The sequence below is a fragment of the Ambystoma mexicanum genome, chromosome 5q (genome assembly GCF_040938575.1).
Source record: "Ambystoma mexicanum isolate Mex_15411 chromosome 5q, UKY_AmexF1_1, whole genome shotgun sequence".
Classification (NCBI taxonomy): domain Eukaryota; kingdom Metazoa; phylum Chordata; class Amphibia; order Caudata; family Ambystomatidae; genus Ambystoma; species Ambystoma mexicanum.
The window spans coordinates 248,577,230-248,597,423 of NC_090933.1; positions in this window are offsets into that span (position 1 = coordinate 248,577,230).

Consider the following 20,194-nt stretch of genomic DNA (forward strand, 5'->3'; position numbering starts at 1 on the left):
AGAATCCATTTCATGTCAGATCCAGTGGCTGATCCCATTGTCATTTTGGGAGTTGATGCTACATCATGCTCATGATGTAATAACAGCAGAACACAGAGGTTCACAGAAAACATTAGAAATATTGAAAGAATATGCTTGTTGGCTGCATATGTTCCAAGATGAAGAGTTGTATCCCACTCATAGAGCACCATTAATAGAAAGAGGTCTGACATTACCCTTGTCAGATTTGCTAAAAGATTTCATGGGCACAGACCAAAGACATTATGAGGGAACAAGTACATGTTAACAGTTACCTGTTTAATGTCTAAAATGTTGGAATACATACCGTTACCTGACTGTAGTGCACATTCAGCGGCTACTTTGCTGGTGAATCACATATTTTCTAGGTTTGGTTTACCTCAAAGGTTGGAATCAGACCATGGAAGTCATTTTACTAGTGCAGTGATGACCAAGATGTGTCAGATTTGGGGAGTAAAAAGGAAGCTACATATTTCCTACAGGCCATCTTCTAGTGGTGGTGTGAAATGTTGAAACTGATCAATAATTGATAGTCTTAAAAAAATGGCGGCTGAAGCAGGGTCTACGTGGGATTTGTGACTCCCAAGACCATCAAAGTGTACAAGTCTCACTCTACATGAGATCATGATGGGAAATAAAATGGCTTTACCCCAAACACTTGCTCTACAGGACTAATCAACATGCCTTGGTAAATGCATCCGCAATTCATGAATATGTGGACGAATTGAGATAGCATTTGCAGCATGCGTTTGCGTTTGCACAGCGAAATCTGGAAAAAGGAGCAGAGGGTGCCAAATACTATGACAAGTAATTATCTGTTAGGCGGTATGAAGAAGGTGACAAGGTGTATATGTTCAACTCTTCTGAAAGGAAAAATAAAAATGGCAAATTCAAGGCATCCTGACGTGGTCCATTCAGAATTGTGGGCAACATTTTGCCTGTGGTGTACAGAATAATGACTAAGGAAGGTGTTCTGGTTGTGGAACAATTTGTCCAGATCAACCAAATTAAACCTTTCCATCTGAAAAATACAGTCAAAAGAATAGAACAGTCTGTAGAAACCAGTAGGGAGTGAGAGGTGTAATGGTCACATTTAAATCAAGGTGGTAAATCAATAAGGTAACTCATGATAGTGGTGTAGCACAAAATCTGCGGGTCCCATGTGAGCAATGCTGAGGCACACCCACCACAGCTCAGCAACATTTCACGGGTCATGCCACACTCTGGGCTGACCTAGACTACCACGCCAAGAATTACCTCCACATCCCTCTTCCTTGTCTCAGTGCTTACGTATGAGATACCTTGCCTCATAGGTAAGTACTGGGATGAGGAAGTGTGGGACTAGGAGTAATGAGGATCACAGGTAACTAAGCCAGGGATTACCTCCATGTCCCTCTACCTCATCTCAGTCCGTCTACTGGGACAAAGTGCCTCATACACAAGTACTGGGATGAGGAAGAGTAGCACTAGAAGTAATAAAGATAATCAATAGGTAATCCAGGCAAACAAAAACACACAGACCATTCACCATACACTCCCACAAACTCAGCCACCCGTACATTTAAATGTGCACCCTTTCACCATACACTTACACATGAACACCCATGCAGCCACCCATACATCATGCATTCACACACATTACATTATATACACATACATATACACGTGCACACCCACACACACTTACATGCATGCACATTTAAATAACATTTATTTTCTTACCTTTTTGAATCCATTGGTCCAAGGAACTAGGCCTTCAACTCCCTGCAGCAGGAAGCGTGTTCCTGTCATTGCAGAGGAGCTGGAAGCCTCCATGTCATGGGATGTGGGGGTGAGGACTATGACTGCAAAAAGAAAAAGTCTCTGTAGCGATGAGGCTGGGAAGCGGAGCAATTTAACAGAAAAAACCTTTATTAAGGATAAGAAGTCCAGCAGTAACAAAATAAATAAATACATAAATAAATAAATAAATCTTAGGGACTTAAATTCAGTCTTCTGTTCTTTCTGCTGTAGGGGTGAACCAGCAAGGTCTGCAGGTTAGTCCTCATACGCCCAGAGCATCTCCGGTGTGGCTCTCTCTCCCTCTGCTCTACCGTTCTGCAAGAGATCGGATGAAACACATCCAGTCCATCATTGGTTTTCTGTTTATATAGGGGCTGGATGGGTTTATACCAATCAGGAAGAACTTGGTCGGGTTTCTATAAATGCTTCCCCAAGCCCCGTCCCTTTCCTCTCTGATCGAAGATTGCCATGGTTCCTTTCCCGCCAACACCGCCAACACCGCCAACACCGGTGGAACGCTGCAGATGGCTACCTCCAGGTAACATGGGGCCTCTGAATTTTCCGAAACGTGGCTGAAAGGGCAAAATGGTGAGTTACCTGAATCAGGACGGAATAAGGGAGCCGGAACTGAATTCAAACCGGCGTCCGTTTTCTCCCGCTCGGGGATAGTTACTGTATGTTACTGAAACAGAAGCCATGTTCCCTTTCTGTCGGTGTTTCAAAGTCAGCCCCCTCGTTGTCTACCCCTCCATGCAGCTCTTCCTTGCTCTGGCACAGTCTGAGACTCGGCAGGGCTGGGCGCGCAGCAGAGGTTTTCCGTTTCCTTCCATGCCTCCTGCCTCGAGACCGGAATGCGAGCCTTCACCCACGCACTTCCAACCTCTGCCTTTTACAACAGCTGGGACCTCCATCCATGGCTCTCCCCGCTGGTGTCCCGACACCTCTGCTTGTTCACAGTCTCCTTTTGAAGTTACTCTTCCTTCATAAAGAAATTATTTCTGAATGGAAATACTTTCTTTATGAATGCAGAGTGAGTTGAAAAATAAACTCTTTATTTTTGAAGTCATAGGGCTCCCCAGAATCCATGACATGGAGGCCTCCAGCCTAGAGGCATCCATGTCATGGGGTGGGGAGGGAGCCATTGAACTTCAAAAAGAAATAGTTTCCTTTTGAAGTCACTCTGCCTTTATGAAGAAATTATTTCATAAAGGCAGAGTGATTTCCAAGTGGCCCCCCTCCCAGGACATGTGGCAGTGGGGCCCCCCACCCCACAGGGGCCCCCGCTACTCCAGCGACTCACACAAGGAATAAAAGGGGTTCATTGGGGCAGATAAGCAGGTGTCTAGGGTGTGGTGTGCCTGAAGGTATGAATGAGAGCTATATTGTTGAACATCTAAAATGCATATATAAAATGTTAAAATATATATTGTACATGCATCATTTTCCCAGTGATGCAAAAATAAGAGAGGAATTTTAAATAAAAAGTAATTTTTGCTGAACACTTGACCTGTCTGCCTCTCTTCTCTGGGTTAGATGATCTAACTTGTTTGCTTCATTAGAGTTCCCTGGAGTTGGATGTGCACATAGGAGGCCGTGGTTTGGAGAAAGGAATCCCAAGGACCAAAAGGGGAGAGAAGATTCTCGCACATGTAAATGGGAGGATGGCGAGAGGGATCCAAATGATGAGATGGAAATCTGCAGTCTTGTTACGTATGCTGTGACATGGACACAGGCCTCTGCAGCAAATGAACTAAATATACAAAACTGCTGGGTCCAGCATTGGGCCTTGTGATGGAAATGTCACCACTGGGTGCCAGCAAGTCAGAATATTCTAAAGAAGTGTTCATTTTCTCTTTCTTTTCTTTCACTATGATTCTTTCATGATATCCTAATTTCTATATACTCTTTTTTCTGTTTTGCCTTTAATCTATGGACATTGGTTGCTAATGTCTTCTTTGTATAGACAATTGTGGTCAGTTTCTTTTAATCTATGAACAATGTTATCTATTTTTTTTAAACCATTGGCTGACACTACAATATTAAGCAAATCACATACCGTTACATACTCACATGGTTTATGACATGAACATTTGTGAATTATTACTAAATGTAATCTATAAACAATTGTTGCCAATTGTTACATTATGATCAAGTTAAAAAAAATATTTGCAAAACACACACTTGCGTTGTTGTCTGATGATCACATGGGTCGATGAGGGATATCTAGGATTCATGCGTCTGCAAAGGCCTTTGTTTAATCAGGCCACTGAAGAATAAGGGGGAAGATGTAGGAATAGTGCAGTGCACGCACAAATATGAACCATGCACTAATTACAACAGGCCGCTGATTTCAACAGAGACAGTGTGCATCAGTTCTAAATGAAGGTAACATTGCAGCACATGCCATTTACATTGTGCTGTAGGTTTATTAACAATACTAATTACTAATGTATAACAAGCACATGTTGTGTGTGGGGAATAAATGTAGCAGTAGAAACTGGAAGGCAAGTACTAACAGCTAGTATAGGAATCACTGTTGGGGCTAGATTTGTAGGCCACAAGCTCTGTGTGCAATAGTACTACGGCAGGTACACAAACTCGCTAGCTGTGGGCTGCCAGTTTTCAGAAAATAAAGCAAAGCTACACTTACAGGCGAGATTCACAGCCTGTGCTTGTTGTAGTTGCTGAAAATAACTTAAGTAGAAGCCTTCATTTTTCTGAACAGGAAAAGGGGAAGGAAGAATAAGTTACATTAGTGGCTGATGTTCTCTGAATAATGTACAAAGATCAGGGGGCAGGACTGGAACAGGCTAGATGGAACTGGACATTTTGCGAAGGTTGCATCACGTTTGTAGTGACACAAGGTGCTGGGACAGAAGGCGGTAACATGGTGAGAGAGATGGAGGAGAACATGTCTTTTTCATGTGATATATAGGTTCTGGGCTGAGTACTGAGGAAAACTGTATAAGAAACTACAAGCTGACAGGTGGGACTTTCTTGATGGCTAGTGTGTTAATGAGAGGCAGGTTCTGTCTGTCTTGCATTTTTTGTTGGCCTATTGTGGTGTAGATTATAAGGCCTTTTTGCCCTTTCTGGTTTCATGAGGCAAGAAAGAACAGAGTTTAGCTCTTACAAATTTTATTGCGAAAAAGAAAGCTGTGTCTGTTTTCTTTCAACACGTTTTAAGAGTTGAGCTGTATCTTGCAAAAACTGAGGCATTTTGAAAAGCCTGGCTGGGATTGCTGCGAAGGCCATGAGCTGATGCTGGGATGGACAATCTGTGTGTTTGGCTTCTTGACAGGCTTCTAAGCTGCAGTGTTCCAAAGCCAAGAGGTGGGGGCTGCCATGAGCTGATGCTGAGATGATCACCCAGCTGCAGTCAGGCTGGCAGAGCTGGGTCGTGTACATTTGTAAGTTAAATGTTGTAAGTATGTTTAGGGATTTCCAAATATTTGTTTTGGAATTTATGCAGGGGAATCTTGATTTGGCCAGGTCAATTTGACCTAGAAAGAAATGTCCTGGTTTTTCCTGGTACCCGAAATACACAGAAGCTCCCTATATTTTAATGTATTATGGGAATAATGATGTCAAACAAGAAAATCCATTATTGCTAACATCAGACTAACCTGACATGTGACTTAAAGGGAAAAAGAGGTAGATAGTAAGTGGGATTGGTTGCTAAAGAGTGCCTGTATCCATAACTAACTGAGATTCATGCAAAGTCATGCCCCAACTACATCCCAGTCTATACAATGGGTTAACCATGATACATCCGTTATCAATGAATACTATATAGCTCTTGCAAGCTAAAGAAAACTGTATGAAATTGTATACTCTGATTTCCTTTCTCTAATAATGTGCATGGTTGAATCTATAGATTTGTTTTGACCATAGCTGAAGACAGGGGTAAATGGAATGGGAGGTCAGACTCCTTACACAGTCAAAGCACAATATGGGGATTTGCGATTGTGTTGCTTTGCAAACAATATTTGTTTTCTTCCCATGCAAGGTGTTTTTCCTGGGTTTAGCGTTTGTTCAATGGGAATGTAACACTGATGTTGCTCAGCTGTATATTTTTCATCTGTTCTGTTGAAGAGTATAAAGGTGCCCGAGGGCATAAGTATGAATACCTGTGTGGTGGTTTGTTATTGTGTGGCCTAGTCAATTTACCATCTATAGAGCTGACATCTGGTGTTTCCAGTGCAGTCAGCGTGAACATCTGTTGCACCCAGTGAAGTATACAGTTTTGTAATTCACTAGCACAGGTTCCCAGAATAAAAGCAATAAGTGACAAATAAACATGGCTTACATTTTGGCAGACAAAGATTTTCGTACAGTTTTGGGGAGAATGCAGGCATTTCTGGCGATGTGTATTTGTTAAGCATGGCACTTTATAAAGTGGTCATACTGTGCTGTGATGGGCACATTTTGAATTGTCTTTTTGAATTATTTGAGTGGTGCTGTGTGTCAAGTAACATTGGTACATTGCAGGCATGGCCGACATTGAAGTTGCTAACCCCTGCACATGTGCAGAAACCAAATTAACAACTTGGACATCATAAACTCTTGTGTTGGTGAAAGCAAATAGTCTCAGAACTTAATAAAGAATGCCCTCAGCAGTTGTTTTCAGAGGGGACTGTCCTATAATCAAGCTCACACAGGCTCATTAACTTTGAGGACCAATAGTCACAAATAGACTGACTCACCTTGACGCAAAGACATGGCTTATTTTTACATAGGCTCATTGAACTGAGAATAAAGGATGGTGAGGTCATTGCAGACTAATGAATACCTGTGTGGTAGTTTAGTATTGTGTGGCCTAATCAGTTTACAATACATAGAGCTGAAGTCTGGTGTTTCCAGTGCTGTCAGTGTGAACATCTGGTGTGCCCATTGTGGTATAAAGCCTTCAAATTCAGTAGCCAAGGATCCCAGAATAAAAGCATAGTAAATACGTAGCAAATAAACATTTCTCACATTTTAGCAGACATTCTCATACAGTCCCTGCCTCCCCATCATCATCCTTTCACCATGCTGCTGAACTCTGACCTTCCACCTATCACCACCTCATTCACATACCGCAATAAATCCTGCTACATCCCCACTCTCTGGTCTTTCTTTTCTATGCCCCCACTGTCCCCCCTGTAACGTGCATCCCTTATGTCCAAAATACACATGGCCTATGTTTACTTCCGCTCTCTTTTCCCTTCCTCTTGTCCTGCTAAACCATTCTACATTATGCCAATTGTTAAGCCCTTTCTTCCATCCTATTCAATGTTCCCCTTGTGACATCCATATCCCTCTAAAATGCCAGCACTTAGCCCCTTCCCATGGATATCATTCCCAATTAATATGAGTATCCCAGGTGATACCATCCATTCGGTCATCAATCACTTGAGCCCGCTAGTACTCTTGCCAGCTTCCACAGATGCCCACTTTACCCAGCCAACATTGTACAGAGCACAGATCTGGACACGCTGGTTTCCTATTCCACCATGTGGTGAGAAATACACATTGCAGCCATGGCAGGTTATGCTCACCCCCGACCCCTACAGCAGAAGTAGAGCTGTGATCTCGGACATAAAGGTCCCAAAGCACACAATAGTATTGGAATGACAGTGCACACCTTTAGCCGCCAACATTTCCAAAGTTGCACACTGATGCCTGAATGCAAATTCAGTAAAGAAACGATCTTACACATAGTGTAATCGATAGAAGATCCATGTTTACACCATCACAATTAGTTTCACACAGATTTACAATTCTTGTTACTTGATAATCTGTGTCAGCTTGTCAGATTGTCATGCCCTCTGCTCCTGCCACAGAAGCAACTCTCAGGAGCCCACTGTTATACCCCCTGTCCCTAAAAAAATAGCAATAATCCCTGGGGTCTCCTAGGGTGCTCCCTTTGACAGATGTTGTACTCCTCATGGCAGGCAGGGGGGTCCTATGGGCAGACGTCAGGTAGAGGATGGATGGGGAGCTGCAGTTTGGATAGACCAGGCAGGGCTAGGAGCAGGTCAGTACAATATGCAGGAACCACCGTACTCACGACACCAGTGAAAATCAGAAAAACCGTTGAAGGAACTACATGTCCCATGACCCAGCAGCAGCCATCTTGCAAATTGTCGCTATGAAAGCATGCCCAGCAAACGTTTTCTCACCGGGGATCCTGAGGTGACAGAGAGGTACCTGTGCTGCACTTTTGTGATAGCTCGTCATTGATTGAAAAGCCCAGTTTGTGTCTGGTGCCAACTGTATTTGTGACATCTCTGGATTGGGACTACCAGCTCCGTGCTTTGTGCAGGACAGCACTCCAAAGGGTCACTGTGTGCACATTGCTTGAGTGAAATAGTCAAACCATTGATCATTGAAATGCTAGCACAATGACGACATTGTTGATCAATATATAGAGTACTAACTGACCAAGGGACCACTTAGAACGTAGACCATGATGACACAAATAGAGACGGGAATTACAGAGGGGCAGGGGGCCAGATCCTAGTGTATAATGGTGCAGGACTCAAGGCTTTGGGATAACGGACCTCTCCATCCACAGTATGATTTGCTTCATCCTGCATAGGAACTGGACTGGATTCAGTGGCCATTAGCTCATAACACGCATCTGGGGAATTAGGGGCTGAAAAGTTCTCTATCACTTGACTAATATTTGCAGGCGAGAGTGGATCGTAGGAACCGCGGTCACACAGGCTAAGGCAGTGCTGCTGCCCCTGTTTGTGTCACCCCATCTGGAGGTTCTACTCTCTCCTGATGCCCCCAACCTCATCAGTGCGGCCTTGCAAAAACAACCTGCCTCGCTGTGCTTAGGAAGGTGGAGTGGAATCTTGGAGGATCCGCACTGCTCCCCGAGTCCTGTGCTGCTCCCGCACAGCTGACACTGTGGGTGCAATTTAACCAGAAGCGATGACAAATTGCCATCAAGGAGAGCAAAAGCCTGAGCATTGAAGAGTCTTTTTTAATCTTAATGAAATAAGCCAAGTACATTGTTTGCTGAGATGTGCTCAAAGTTGAGCATTCATTTCAATGTGGTTTGTGTGTGATCTGCAAGTGGAAATTTGCTGGCTACCTTTACGGATGCTGCTTCCTCCATTTAGCCAACGAAGTCTTGGATTGCAGTCTACATTGACAAGAGGTTCTACTAATGTGTTCTTGGCAGGAGAGTGTTTCTTCTATAGTATATTGAGTAAATTACAATAGTATGTTAATCATGTGAATAGATTTTAAACAGGGGTGGACTGGGAACCAAAAGAGGCCCTGCAAATAATGTTCAAAATGGCCCCATATTACAAACTTTCAGCAAGCCCAACACTTTTCCTATGAGAACATTTGGAAATAAAATAGGTCACCAAACAAAAGAGGCCCAGGGTGCAGGCGCCAACCCAGACGTCTCCAGAGTTTCCTATAGGCCAGTCCAGCCCTGATTATAAATGACAAAACAGCAGAGCAGAGGTTGATGGAGCTTAGTGTTGTCTAGTGTAATTGTATCACTAAGTATCTACTTGAGCTCATACAGCACAGCTTTGAAGAGGAAATGCATGGCACTTGGCAAATTAATTCAGCACCGAAACGTAGTTGACAAGGACTTGATAAAGAAAATCCCATCCCCACTGGTAAGCTATTCTGCAACTTTATGTTGGATGAATTAAAAACTGGCAGGCTATTATGCAAGTCTATGCGAAAATGACGAGCATACTCGTCCTTGGCACTCAAGGGGAAAGGCAACTGCTTCCTATACAGCTGACTGACTTTAGCATAGGCCTGAGCATGGCACATATATATATAATATCTCGACAGTGCAGCAACATATCCATAACTTTCTAGATGCTGAGACACCTCTACACATTGCGTTTGTCGATTTTGCAAACACCTTTGATAGAGTTCTGGGGGGTAGGCTTTGGGCCAAACTAGCTCAAAGGGGTATCAAAACAGCGCTGCTCAGCTTAATAATACAATTGTACTCCAACCCAGCGGCCTCCATTACGGCTGACATGCAGGGACGATTAAATAAGCCAATCTTTACCGCTGATGTACTGAAGCAGGGCTGCCTTGTGGCCTCGTCAGTATTTAAATTATGTATGGACAATATGAAGAATGCTTTAGAGAATTGTAATAACTATCCCCCCAGACTATCACTTGTACCAGGTCTATGGTTGTCATACGCTTATAATATTGTGATGTTCGATAAAACTCCTATTGATTTCCAGTGCAGTCTAACAGCTCTTTTAGGTTATTTCAGAGAGAGTAACCTAAAAATAAATGGTACTAAAACTAACATCATGACCATCGGCAGTAAGAGACCCTACAGTTATTTTGTCTGGAAATCAGATGATCGCACAATAGAAGAGGTGGCGTCCTATGTATATCTTAGGAGACGTCTTACTTCCACCCTTACTTCCACTCTTTCTGCCAAGTTGCTTCCGTTGTATGTTGTACCAAAGCCTCGATGAACATTTGGTCTAATCAAAACATTCATTCAGACTAAGAGTGGACATTCGTTTGAAGGCATGGTAACTATATGCAAAACTAGCATAGTACTTGCAATTTTGTACGGCCTGGAAACCTACACAGATAAGCAGATAAGCAAGTGCAATTGCTTGAAGTCCTGCAAGGGAAACTATTGCGACGAAATTGAGGGTGCCTCGATCATTTCCAACAGATCATACGTTTGGAACTTGGATTGGTTTCTCTATTAACGTAAGTAAAGGTAAAAGATAAATTCTGCTCATGAAAATCCTGGCAGATAAGGAGGACACTATACTTAGTTGGCACCTGAATTTGAGGGGAATTGTTACACTGGATTCTTGTATGTATGTATGTATAAAGATTTGTAGAGTGCAACCATGGTCCGAAGGCATCAAGGCCCTAACACACAACTGTTAGGGGAGAGAAAGCAACTCAACTCAAAGATGATCAACGGTCTCGTGGGGCTCCATCGGAAGAGAGTTCGACATTGTTGGCGTCAGTATGGAAAACGATAGTCTTCCTGCTCGTTTCACACAAAAGCTTGGAATACTAAGCAGAGTTTGAGAGGAAGACTGAAGTAGTCTCACCGGCTGATGAAGAGTATGTTTGGAGCGACGGTATCCCACACCAGTACCATGAATGGCACAGTGTACCAAGCAGAGCGTTTTAAATTTGATTTGGCTACCGATCCGAAGCCAATACAGCTGACAGAGCAGGGCCAAAATATCCGAAAGCCTCATAGCTCCAAGAGCCAATCTAGCTGCCGAATTTTGTAAAATCTGCAACCGCTGAAGCAGTGCAGCAGGTGGCCTCAAATCAATGTCATTACAATAATCAATGGAACTTATTATCGAGGCGGTAACCGCCATGTTCCGAGACTCTGGTGGAAGAAGAGAGAGAACTTTCCCTAATACTTTCAGCTGAACAAAGTCAAACTGACACACAGGATATTTGGGCATCCCTAGATCCAGACGCAAGGAGCTTCACTACTAAACTCTTAACCGCCTGTACCGGCTCAGGACAAGGCCCTAAAGACACTGGCCAGTAGTCGACAATCCATGAGACCCCAGTGGACGGAGAACCAACCACTATGACACCAGTTTTATTACCATTGAGCTTTAGTCAATTCCTGACCATCCAGTATCCATTCTCAGACAGGCAGTTCCACACCTTGGGGTTGGGGGGTTCAATCACTGGGGCATTTAGATGGAAGAGAATCTGCATGTCATCGGAATAGGTGCAAAAGGTCTTATTCACTGAAGTGTTTAAAGGGTGCTTGTGCTGACTTTCAAGAGCAGATTGGCTGGATTTTGAATGAAGATTTTCCCAATCTTTGTATTGCTAGAAGAAAATTGAATGAAAGGGTATATAGCTGGGATAGAGCAAATAATGTAGATTGCTTGAACGGCAAGACTGCGTTGAACGAATTCGCCAGCCAATCCTTTCCATCGTTGGAGCCCATGAGTTACATCATATCCACTGTTGATCAGGGGTAGCAGTGATTTATCATGCTTTTACACCTCAATTAATACCTTCTTATATGATAGGTGGTGCTAGAAAGACTGTCCCAGTAGAGAATAGGAAAAGCAGGATCTGTAAGAAGGCCTTAGAATGTACTCAGCACTTGCTCATGCAATGTCCTGAGATATCATCATAATATGAGATGCACTATCAGAAATATGTAAGTTTGATTCAGGATGTGGAGGCTTATCAATGTTGGGCCACACTAGAAGGTGCGCAATCCAGTGCTATCACCAATGCTGCATACTTGGTATGGATGCACATCATTCTGACCTGGAAGGAATCTGCATCATCGTTATTAACTTGGAGCTTTGTATTGATATAAATGTTATTTTAAGAGAAGCTTGTATTGCTAGAATTGTCATTGTGGTTTGAATAGAGGATAGCTTTTGTATGTATGTGTTCGTCTGAATCCAATTTCGACTTCTTATTACAGTATTTATTGTGCATAATACTAAGTATTATTTATAGGTTGTCAGTGTAAAGGTTTTAATTAACCAAACAAACTTTAGAACATTTTAACATTAACAAAATGCAGTTTAGCTGCTCCCAGAGCAAGACAATGCAATGTATGTACTTCCCCTCTCTGGAAAGGCAAGGACACCCAGAGTATGTGGCTAGTAGCAACAGGTAAAAAGTAACATGCTGGAAAAGCAGGAATGTCGAGCGGCATCCAAAACGCTCCATTCAGTGCATTTTGCAAAGCTGAATCGTTTTATTTGTGAAGAGATGAGCCAGGGGTGGTGCTGAATCGTTGCTAGGAAACGAGCAGCTATTCTAGAAAAGCAGCCACGCCGTGCAGGCTCCCTGAAGTCGAGATGCAAGGACAGACCAGGCAATTGTTGATTGACTGGAAGAAGCTCTAGAAAGACCAAGATAAAGTGAGACGGCCCTCTTCATTATGAAAGAATAACAGCATTTCTGTAGGCCCTTCTCTTCGCTATAATAACCAATAATGCCGGCACTCTGCACAAAGAAAGTCCTTACATTAGAAAGATGATGAAATTCATTGTTGTGCAAATCACCATATGGATACAAGCGAACAAAGGAGATCTAGTGGCGAAGACAACAAGTGGGCTCATTATGAGGACATACTTCAGGTGGGGCCTTCGAAATTCAGCGGAACTAGCAGAGAGATCCCAGCCCAACCTTCTGCATGGTAGAAGGCAGGGATGTTATTTTGGGGTTACCAGGGGTAGCAGCTGCTACCCCTGCCTCCCACTCTGCTAACCCTAGACATGTTCTTGCGACCCCTGGGTCACTGGACAAAGAGGCAGCACCAACAACAGATATCTGTGTTGCAACTGAAAAAGACAGTTGTAAATGCAGCTAAATGTGCTGCAGCTCATTTCACCTGGAATCTTGATCTCGTTAGCATGAGAAATAACCGGGATCCATGAAAAACCATGAAGCCACCATCACTACCAGGTTGGCAGTCCATTAGTGAAGAATGCCTGAATGGTTGGGTTCAGAGGGGGGGCTGTCTGTGCAGCTCATACCCAGTACTGTAGCAACAGGAAGGGTATGAGGCCTAGGTGTAGCTTGCTTTGAATGGGTAAGAGCAGTCCGCAGTACTCAGTGACAGCACACCAGAAACGCAAATCTCATCAGTGTTTCTCATTGTCTGCTTTGCACATCCAGTGAGGCACTGGGCCTGTGATGAGAGGGATGTGTCCCAGAGGCTTCTACCACCAATCCTGCCGGGAACTGTGTGACCTGACCCAGATCTCACAGACCTGCATTACAGGCACGCTGTAGATAGACACACAGTGAGACAATGAATTTACATGACATTGCCCTCTGCCTTTGAAGTAAACCATCTGTTGCTTCCTCAAGCAAAAATAAAATATATGTTTGGAGGGATAGCTCAGGGGCAACGCACTTGCTTTGGGAATAAGATGATGCAGTGCAACATGATTTCAGTTCCTGTTCCAGTGCTTGGAAGCTGGTGGAGGCTGGCATTAAGCACGAGATAAAGGACCAAAGTAAATAATAAAATCGCCTTTTCTAAAGGTGATGTCATGGAGCTGCTGCTGCTGCTGTTAACATTTAAAAATAAAATAAAACCTGCAATTACTGCAACCTGCAACACATCCTTAACCTCTATCTCCCATCTAACAAAAAACGCTGGGTTACTTACCAAATAAGCAGAACAGAAACTTGATGGATGGAAGGTTTCAAATCATTCATACCCACTGGCAGAGCGGCAACCCTGCAGACCATTGTTTTTCCACCTGCAAAGCCACTACAAAATGGGAAAGACCATATGCAAATAATGCTTGGTCTTACCCCAGAAGGGGCAATCCAGCCTGAACTGCTAGGTCACATCCCTTCTGCATGAGAACACAAGCATCCCAAGCCATGTTCCAGCCTCATTGGGTGTCATGAGTGTGGAGTAGTCTCGGTCTCTAGGCCCAGCAGGATTTTCTAGGGGTGATGTCGTGGAGCTGCTGCTGCCATTTCTAAATTAAAACACTGCAATTACTGTGACCTGCAACACATCCTCCAACATGTTCCCTCTGCCTCCCATCTAACAAAAGGACATGTGGGGTACTTACAAAATAAGCAAAAAGAGAAAGGTGATAGCTGGAATGTTTGAAATCATTCATAATCACTGGCATAGATCTGCGCCACCCTCCAGACCAACATTTCCACCCTGCCAAGCCACTATGGGAGGGGAAAGACCATATGCAAATCAGGCTTGGTGCCACCCCAAAAGGGGCGGTACAGCCCAAACTTCAAGGTCACATCCCTTCTGCTCAAGACCACAAGCATCCCCAGACATGTTTCAGCCTCATTTGGGCATCATCACTGAGAAGTAGCCTAGGTCTGTAGGCCAAGCAGGCTTTTCCATGGGTGATGTCGTGGAGCTGCTCCTGCAGTTTACATTTTTGTTTTAAACATGCAATTACTATGACCTGCAACACATCCTTGCCCTCTATGTCCCATCTAACAAGAAAAACAGTGTGTTACTTACCAAATAAGCAAAACAGAAAGGTGATAGCTGGAAGTTTTAACTCTTTCATAACCACTGGCACAGCTCTGGGCAACCCTCCAGACCATCGTTTTTCTGGTTGGACTTGTGTTGATCAGTTGCTGTTTCCAGTCTGTGGCCAGACACTTGGCAGGCGCTGGATATCTGCGCTTTGGGGTTTAGGCCTCTTTGAGATGCTCTGTCTGTTTACAGTTAAGCCTGAGTGACGTACAATTGTCCAGGTTGTTGTGTTGGACATCTACTTACATTCACTGTAATTTGGTAGTATGGGCCTATATGCACTGATATTAATGCTACATTTGGTGATGCGTTCTTGTATGAAATGTATATCATATTACAGTGATATCATAACCATGTTTTCTTAGTGCATTGTGCCACAATGCTATGTGATGGTTTATCTCAGAAAGAAAATCCAGAGGAAACAATTTGAAAAGGACGTTTTAAGGGTTTTATTATACCTAATACATTTTCTCTGTGAGTTTAATCACGATTTAATCTGCACTCAAGCAGTTATTTATTTAACATAGCAGGAATAAATTTAAAAACATCATAATTCCATAAAAGACATCCTATTAGATCATACATGAATTCATCCACATCCAGATGTGATGGGGAAGATAGGCACACAGCAAAGGTCAAAGGAAAGAAAGAGTCCAAATATTAGTGTTGGAATTACTCTTGAAAACACTACAGACTAACCTTAACAACAGCAGCAAGAATCAATCCGTTGTTTTTTATGTGTATATGGGACTGGAGGCACTGTCATACAATTTGGCAATGTTCAGATGGGGGATCCTGCATGGCAGATGGCTGGATACAATGCTCCAATCTGTGAAGGTGTTTAAACAATAATGTCAAGAACCTCGGCCAAGAAGGTATGAAAAGGCATATTCGCCAATAAGACTACAGGATCAAAAAGATTTAAAAGAGAAAAAAAAGAAAAAAAAGAAAAGAACCTCAATGGTCAAGTTAAATATGGTTTTACCCAGGGAATCCGGGTACTGGGGTGGTGCAGGTTGGAATGGTCACACACCACAAACGATGTCTTTATCAGTATCCGTATGTCAGGAGAGGTGGAACCTGAACGTTTTAACGTCTAAGAGACAAAGAAAAAGAAGAAGAAAAAAGGGGGGAGCTAAAGAATAATTGTATTCCAAGGGTAATTTTAACAGAATTGGCATGTCATGTGGTGATAGCTACAAATCGAAAAGCTTCCACTGATTGTTTTAATGAACAAAAATAAGACATCTAACAGCAACACCAAGAATGTTAATATTGGAGGTGCAATAATTCATAATAGAAAAGGAAGGCAAAGTATCCTATGTACACCTCGTTGCAGTGAGGCTATCAGTGAAGGCCACTTGTTGTCATGCACCAGCCCTGGAGAATAGCTAGTCGATGGAAATACTACTAAGATGGCGGTCGGTTCCGTTCTATCTATGGCGGCCTGCTCCATTCTATCGGTCTAGTCATTTTCCAACATGGCCGACATAGTCTATAACCAGCGGCCCATAGCAACGCTCTGCGCGTTGTATCGTTCCCGTTACGTGCCTAGCAAGTCGTTCTCGGCGCCTTGCTTATCAGTAGTGCCTTGCGTTCAAATCCTTTACTTTCCCACCTATTCTTTCCCTACACGGGAGGTGATTTCAGGTTTTCAGGTAAGGTGATTAGGGTCTTATCTTCTGTCCTTTCTTGCACAACGCACTCTACCTAGCGTTTTCCATGTAAGTATTTTTTCTGTATTTTTCACTCAGCCGGCGCTTCAGCGTTAGTATTTCGCTGTGGGCATTTTCGACTGATCTTACTATTCTGTCCTTTTCTTACCTCTTTATTTCCTCTTTTCTTCTGTGGTTCCGTTCGTAACGCCTTCTTAGTGTTCCGGCGAACCGAGACCTCCTTCCAATCAACAACTCAGCCGATATAATCATCGAGCAAGGAGTGGACATTCATACTACATGTCCGGAGCTCTGCGGCTATAAGAATCAAGATCTCCATGTAATAGCCGGACATCAGTGTTCCACGGACACCTGAATACTGATCGGGGTTTTTTGCCAGGAGGCTTTTTCCCCATTCTTAAGGGCGTGCTCCTCAGGTATCCCCTTGGTCTGTTATCAGCCAGATCACGGAGGCTGCCGAGGGAGCGCGTCCATACCTTCGACAAAAGAAAAAGGAGAAGAACCCCGCCGAAGGAGAAAAGGTTAAGAAGAAGAAGGCTGGAATAAAGACGGAAGAGGTCCAGGAGAAGACAGGTGAGGAGGAGTTGGGGAAGACAGAGTCGAATCGTGACAGTATACAACGCCTAGAAGACACAATGGCCTCACCAGAACAGATTCAAGATATGTGTAACGCCATACAGAACCTCCGAGTCGATAGGCAATCACTGCATGCGGAGAACCTTCTTCTACGACAACAAGCAGCCTCTAGGGAAGTCAGTAGAGATGATTTACCGCCAATGCCATTCACATTTGGAAAGTACGATGGAAACCCTAGGTATATCAAAGAATTCCTCGATGCTTGTACAGTATATTTTTCCTTCCGACTTCGAGCTTTCGAGTCCGGAAGGGCCAGAGTTGGGTTCCTCATAGCCAACTTGACAGGAAGCGCCCTAGCATGGGCGACCCCTTTGGTAACCAACCAAGACCCTTTGGTTAACGATTATGCCCAGTTTATACAAGGTTTCAAGAACCGGTTTGAGCGTTCTGAAGTGCAGTATTCTAAATATGATGCCTATCTTGATGTCAGACAAGGAAATCAAGATTTACAGGGTTACGTTGCACAATTCCAAACGCTGGCGGTATCAGCGGGATGGCCGGATACAGCACAACAAACAATATTCCGGAGAGGGCTAAATGAGGAACTGAAGGACGAACTGGCTAGAGCAGTACGTCCCAACACCTTTCAAGAGCTGGTTACGCTAGTCCTACAGATTGACTATCGTCTGCAAGAAAGACGAGCAGAGAAGAGAAGAGGAAGAGGATCAGCGCCACGCTACAGCCCGCCTTCAGGAAAGAGGGAAAGACCTATGTCGGAAGAACCTATGCAAATAGGGGCAACCAGGGGACCGCTAACCAAGACTGAAAGAAGAAGAAGACAGGAGCTCAATCTTTGTATGTATTGTGGTTCATCTAATCACATGCTTAAGGATTGTACAGAGATCCCCTCTAAGAGACAGGGAAACGCCAGACCCCAGGGCTTTGCAAGGGAAGCCATGGGGACCACCATACAAACCCTTGCAACCTCACAAGACCCATTAAAGAAGGAATAGAGGACAACCGTCTGATGGTATTCCAGCTGTCCGTTTCCTACAGTCTGAGGCAGAACCTATCGGTTTTGACAATGCTTGACTGCGGAGCAGCAGGAAACTTCATAGACGCAACTTGGGCTCAGGAAAATCAAATTCCGCTTAGGAAGAAGGACAGACCAATACCGGTCGAGGGAGTGGATGGTCGTCCACTCTCATCTGGACTCATTACCATGGAAACAGAACCTATAACAGTAAGAATGGATCATCATGTCGAAACCCTCACATTCGATGCTATCAGAGCCGCTCATTTTCCGTTGATATTAGGTATTTCATGGTTAAGAAGACACAATCCCAAGATTGACTGGACTAACAACAAGTTAAGCTTCGACTCAGAATACTGCCGGGAACACTGCATGAATACTATGGAATTCCAGAAGGAGATACATTCCGGTCTCCCTACTACTCAATGCAATCTCTCGATATCCTCAATACCTAGGCAGTACATGACTTTCGCTAGAGTGTTTGAAGATATCAATCCCAGACTCCTCCCACCTCACCGCCACGAGGACTGTAGTATAGATCTAAAGGAAGATACCTCCTTACCCTTCGGCCGAATGTATCCACTATCCTTATCTGAAAAGGAAGCATTGAAGGAGTACCTCAACTCCAACTTAATGAATGGGCTTATTCGATCATCAAAGTCCTCAGGAGGGGCATCTTTATTCTTCATATCAAAGAAGGACTCCAAAGAATTACGCCCCTGTATTGATTACCGGGGCTTGAACAGCATTACCATCCGAGACAGATACCCAATGCCGCTTATCAGAGACATACTGGAAGCCGTCAGAGATTCAAAGATATTCACCAAGCTCGATCTCCGTGGTGCATATCATCTGTTAAGAATAAAGAAAGGAGACGAGTGGAAGACCGCTTTCAGGACACCGCTGGGGTTGTTTGAGTACTGTGTTATGCCATTCGGACTGGTAAACGCCCCAGCGGTATTTCAGAGATTCGTAGACAAGATCTTTGCCGACATGTTATACATATCGGTAGTCATATACCTTGATGACATTCTGATCTTCTCTCCATCCTTGGAGGATCATCGGCTACATGTGTGCGAAGTACTTCGTAGGTTAATGGAAAATCAACTTTTCGCCAAGCCCGAGAAGTGTCTCTTTGAGACCACAGAAGTACCCTACCTGGGATTTATTTTATCAGAGAAAGGTATCCGCATGGACCCCAAGAAGGTGTTGGCCATAGACAGATGGCCAGAGCCCTCGTCTGTCAAGGAGATTCAACGTTTCCTAGGTCTGGCAAACTTTTACCGCCGGTTTATACCCAACTTCTCTGATCTGGTATTACCCATCACAACACTTCTCAAAAAGGGTATAGTATTCCAGTGGGGTTCGGCGGCTCAAGCAGCTTTCAAAACACTAAAGGGACTATTCGTCGCTGCCCCGGTTTTGGTTCAGCCCGAGCAGGATAAACCATTTATCTTGGAGACCGATGCCTCGGGAGGTGCGTTAGGGGCAGTCTTGTTACAGGAAAGAAGCAAGGGAGAAGAACACCCTATCGCCTATTACTCTCGCACCCTAACCGGAAGCGAAAGAAACTACTCAGTTCTGGAAAGAGAGTTATTAGCAATGCGGGCCGCCTGTCAGGAATGGAGACATCTGTTACAGGGAGCCTCTAACCAATTTGTGATTCGTACTGACCATAGGAACCTCAAGGTTCTCCAACAGATGGAATGCCGGAATTCCAGACATGCCCGTTGGGCCTATTATTTTTCAAGCTTTGATTTCCGGATCACCTACATACCAGGATCCCAGAATAGTGTGGCAGACGCGTTATCACGAAGCTGGTTGGAGGAAGATCTATCGGAGGTTAAGAAGGAGAAGATTCTGTGTGAGAACCACTTTCGTACAATTGCTAACCTATTCCTTGAGAAGGTTCAGGGTGAACTCAAGGATTATGCTCAGGAAGAGAAACAGTCATACCAATTGCAGGAACGCGAAGGGTTGTGGTTTCATCATTCCGCCTTGTTCTTACCCACCTCCGATCTTCGCAGACAGGCCATCAGCTTTTGTCACGATCTGCCCTTGGCTGGACATAAGGGGGAGAAGGCAACATTAGAGTTGGCGTCCAGGAGT